The 5,482-nt window shown below is 39.9% G+C and overlaps 1 pseudogene; it reads right to left on the bottom strand.

Annotated features, from left to right (window-relative positions):
- Nucleotides 1-4,220: 4,220 nt before the first annotated feature.
- Nucleotides 4,221-5,290, bottom strand: LOC135429802 (uncharacterized; annotated as a pseudogene).
- Between the last annotated feature and the right edge of the window lie 192 nt (nucleotides 5,291-5,482).

The following is a 5,482-nucleotide window of genomic DNA, read 5'->3' as shown; positions in this document are numbered from 1 at the left end:
CATGGTCAATGTGGTTTTATTGCGATTAACAGCCCTCAGTCGGCACTCGTCGACGCTAACCCACGACTTATTCCATGACTCACAAATGACATTCGTGAATTTAAATAGAGCAGCGTCCTGAAAGAGGATTACGTTGAAACGATCCGCTTGGCTCCAAAATATCGACTCACATTGTAGGACAGCAATATTAGCAGTAAGCCGAAGCGGAACAACCGAACGCCCATGGCAATGGAAGACTATTGAATGCTTCAAAGTCGAACAGTCTGTATTATATTTTTAGATTTTGATTTTCGATTTTATTTCTCGCTTGAGCAATTTGACTAATATTTAAGCTCACGTATTATGTTGATGGATTTCAGTGATGTAAATAATCGCATATTATTTAAGTTTATTATATTACAAAGGCAAATCTGTTAATTATGTTCATTAGTCGGCAGCATTTGTCCCAGCGAGGGGCAAAGCTCTGTTTCAAACTGCATTGGAAAAGGCAATTTATGGTAAGAAATAAACTAATAATTGGTACTCTTTAGCCCTGGTCCATTGACATTAACAACATTTGCAATTTGCTAAACGGATATAATGTTTGCATATTCGCTCCAAAAGAATATATTTATATTCTTCATTAGAATGACGAACTGCGTAGATCTGGACATTGATCTCACAAAACAACAAAAGCTTAATTGATATTTGTAGGTTGTATTTCGAGTTCGTAATTAAGCTCGTGTCTTTCTTGCTTGTAGATAGACTTATAGAAATATCGGTTGTTAACATGAGTACACTTACAACTAACATTGCACTTATTACGTACTGCTATAATAACGATATATATCGGTTGTAAGCTTTCCATTCGGATATAAATATTTGTAATGTATGCCCGTTCCTATAAGGACCCCTTCAATGATTCACAGGCCTCAGTAATAAATTTATATATAGCCGTAAAAAAGAATTTTCCGTGTTTTTTGCGAAGTTTATCAAGTAGTCAGAAAATTATCAAGTAATTTGTAATAACGGTCAATTAAATGATTATCTGATTATGATTATCATATCATTTCCTTTTCAAGCTTGAACATTTTTCACTAATATGAAAATTGGTTCCCCCCGCTTTCAAGCCGGTATCTCATTATAAAGCAATAAAAATGGTGTACATCATTTACTGAACATTATCATTGTTGTTTTACCCTAAAGCTTTAGAAGCCCGACTTTGATTTATTGATCTAAAATATCTTCAATAAGTAAAATTTATATTTGTAATATTGTCGTTGGCTTTTTATGAAAGATCCAGCTCATTAGGAGTATATAATCGGATATATAGATACTTAACATACGCGTCCCCCCGTGAATCTTCAAAGTGAGCTGCTAAACAGCCATAAAACATTGCCTTAAAGAGCCAGGGCTTATATCCATTGGCTCCCTTGAAGATCTGAGCATCGACCAGCAGCTCGTGAACAGGATAATACAAAGTTGAGTGAAAAGTAATCCACCTGACAACCATGACAATAAAATGTGTATAGAATTATTATAATATAATTATTTGAATGCGCAAGAAATCTTTTACCAATACTCACATTATCACAATCAGCTCATTATAGGCTTAAACAAATATTTTTGGTAATTATTTCTATTGTGATCTATTTCACTTCAAAACCTTTTCAATGATCTGAATTGTATTTGAAAATTAATGGGATAAATATATGTATGTACATATACGAATATTTCGTTGTCGAGCATTTTATTTAAAATCAATCTAGGGGCTGGCTTCTGCCCAAGCGTCGCACTGTGAGGTATTTGTCTACAAGTTCCATGAGAGTGAAGCCTACCAATGTGCTCCTTTGCAATATTTTTTGAGCACTAAAGTAAAGAAAAGAGTAAGCATTTATACCCCACACACAGCTTTTTATGTACACACAATAATTATACTAAAATTCGCAATTGATTTGTTTATAATCTTTAGCATATGAATGATGGAACTAGTTTGCATTGACTTGCCTGTTGGGGTAGATGCTACCTTTAAGCTTAAAATGTTTATATATATTTCTGCCTTTTGGCTTTGCTAACATTGCCATTTGTAATGCCATCAAATGTTGTCATGGACTAAAAACGAAATGCCACAATTAATATTAACAGCAAAAGCAAACTGTCAATACAACTGTCAGACCTGACAGCCAGTTGACAATTGCAAATGAGGCAACGAGACGAGGCGAGGGCGAGGACGAGGCGAGTTTGGGACTGAGCCAAACGAAGCCACTTGCTGCCTCGAAATAAACTCATTACAGCAATTTATGCAAAATGTTCAAACCGCAATTGAAAATCCATTTAAATGAAATGCTACCAAATGGCACACACACACACACACACACACACATGGCGAGTGCTTGGCAGCCCCCCTTTTTTGGCCACCCCCAGCTAAATGTTGTGGCTGCCGCTTGCCGCTTCCGTTGAGGCATATGAATTCAATTATAAAAGAGCGCCACCTTTGACGCGGCGCCACAACAAAGCCAGGCAGCGGGGCGTGGTGCGGGTTGCGGGTGCGGTCGTGTTTGGGCCAGGGGCAGGGGCTGTGGCTGGCAATGCCAGCTGTTGGTAAATAACATGCTCATGGCCATGGCTCTAATGAAACATTTCGTGTTTTTTATACCCCAAACCCATTGAAAATGGCTGAAAAGGGGTATATTGGTTTTGCGGCCTTGCTAGTAACAGGCAAAGGGAAGCGCCTCAATGAAAGTATATATATAAACATATGTATGATTGATAAGGAGAACGAGGTACAAACTTGAAATACGAAACATATATTCTCGGGCTGTTTACTTTCTCCAGATCTGCTCTCATTTTCATAATATAATATAAATATCGATAAATATCGATCTTTAGACATGGTTTCTTAAGCATAACTCGAGGATTATAAGAGCTAGATATGCCAAACTTTCTCTGTAGTTTCTCATATAAGAGGAAGAAGCTTTAAGAGGTCGCCAGGTGCAGGGCAACTGTTAGTTGGGCACGCCCAACCTGAGCATTCTCCTGCCTTGTTACTGCATTTGGGGGCGACAAAACTTGTTAATTTTATGCAGCACACACAGACAGCCAGGACTCAGCCCGGACTCAGCCAGGATACAGGCCGAGCAACTGTCTGTGTGTCGCAGTTACGCTTCCTGCGGCATTTGCATATTCACGTTGTTTTTTTTTTGTTTGTCATTTGACAGCTAGCCTTAAAAATCGAGCTGCAAAACTAGAATATGCAGTGGGTAAAAAGCGAATGCCTAAAGGAAGTTTACATTTTGCAACCGCAGGTGGTTAACGGATACGCCCCCGCCCCCGCCCCCTCCCAGGGCCACGCCCAATTGTGAGGTGTAGTTGGGGGCGTCGCTCACCTGCCGCCAAATGGCAACAACATAAATAACACAAACAAAAGGCCAAGAGGCAGCGCAATGCTGCAAAGTCGACGGCCCACTTGACACCTCATAATAAAATTAAGTATACGCCACGCGAGCCCAACACAATATAGCCCGGCTGCCTGGCTGCCTGGCTGCCTGCCTGACTGCCGGTGGCCATTGCCATTATTTATGCGCTCACCAGGAGGCCTGGCTGCCTGGAGGAGACAGCAGCAGCAGCCGTGGCAGCCGCGGCACCCGCCAGGACACAGCGTGCAGTCCTTCAGCTTCAGCCGGAGTTTGGCCTTTGAAGTTTATTTGCGTATTTCAAGTGCGACCGAGGCTCATTTCAATATTCAAGCGCGCCCAGTTCTTGTTTTTATTGTTGTTGTTGTTGTTGTTGTTGTAGCTGCTGCTGTTTTAGTTATTGTCCTTTGTTGTTGGGGCATTTTACTGCTGCCTGGCAATTGTTTAACTAGTTGGTGTCAGTTATAATGAATTTTAAATTAAGTTGTTATTGTTGCTGCCTTGGGGCTATTCTTCTTCTTGTTGTTGTTCCTGTTGCTGTCGCGTTTATTTGCATAATAAAGAGAACACGACTAATGTTAATTAAACTGCAGCAGACAGCTAGTTTTAGTTATTTTAATTAAAAAGCGCAAGCTGAATTATAAAACAAAGCAACAGAGCAACATGTAGCTCAGAAAGATCCCAACAAAATATTAATAAAAAATCAAATAGCATACCTTAAAAGTAGTTGAAAGTATTTTTAAGCTGGCGAGCGTTTATTACCCGACCTTGACCTAACCAAGTTTCTTTCACAAATTCTATTGTGCACAGATCTGATTTTATCCCGATTTAATCCTTAAACATATCCTGACTGAATGTAAAGTAAACATTGGTAACAAACTGCGGCCTCATATCGAACAGCCAAGTTCCGAGGATCACGTACTCGCCGCTCGGCACAGGCAGCGTCAGGTTTCGCAGATCAGGCCACATATTTCGCACCACTTGCTGGCCCTGCATAAAAAAGTACAAACACATCATAAGGATCAGTCAGATTGATTGATCCAGCCACTCACCACATAGGGGCACGTATGATTGATGGTTGAGTAGTCCTTGATCATTTCCCAGAGTATTTTGACACCAGGATGATTGACGCGACGCATAAACGCACAACCATCAATCGTATAGTTGGCCAGCCAGGGCTTGTATCCGTTGGCCTTCTTCTTCATCTGCACGTTAACGTGTATCTTATAAGCTGGCTGCAGAAATGTTGCTTCGATATTTAACACAGTCTTGTTGCGACTTATCGCACGCAGGCGACACAGCTCAATTGTCACCCAGGATCTGTTTCGGGACTCGCAAACGGCGTTGGTCATCTTGACCGTGGCATGCATCTGGAATATGAATCACATAAGTAATAAAATCTTCTTCTACAAGCATTGCATAATTTCTAAATACCTTCACGATTTCGATGCACAGCCCGAAAATTATAACAAAAATACACAGACTTGTAATTGGTTTCATTGCATCAGCGGTTGATTTTGAACTGTTATTATAATGCATGAAAAAACTTAGCGTCTAAAAAGGTTTAAATCTATTAAAAAATCATTAAGAGTGCGTCAGTCGAAAGTGTCCGACTGGGAAACACCCTGAAACTAACGCCGAATTGCTGCTAGCAGCGCTTTCTTCTACACATATTCCTCACTAATGCCCTACTCCTCGATTCTCATAAAATCAAGTAAGTCGCTTGACCAAAGGAGGAAGACGATGGCGGCCTCAACCATAAAGGAGGCGACGGTTTTAATATTGAAGGAAACAGTGTCAAGTGCTTTGGCGGAGGAGGCGGCATCAAATTTTAAATGTGGCCATTGAATAAATTGGTACGTATTATTAACAAAAATATGTCTTTCTACATGTAGCATCTAATATATTAGAATAGTATGCAAGTTGGTTTGTATATATGTTTTTAAATATGTGTATATGCTGAGCTGAGCTGAAAATGAACAAAGCACGTATTTATAAATATAGCTCTACTACGCGATTCTCATTAATTCAAGTATTAATAAACATCTCTGCTTTTTTTCTTTACTTTCAGATGACTTGTTGATTATGTG

Source organism: Drosophila montana, unplaced genomic scaffold, assembly GCF_035044405.1.
Source record: "Drosophila montana isolate Dmon_TW-CO22-7 unplaced genomic scaffold, ASM3504440v1 contig_2716_1, whole genome shotgun sequence".
Classification (NCBI taxonomy): domain Eukaryota; kingdom Metazoa; phylum Arthropoda; class Insecta; order Diptera; family Drosophilidae; genus Drosophila; species Drosophila montana.
Note: the sequence above shows the minus strand (reverse complement) of the source record. Positions and strands in the feature narration are given on the sequence as shown.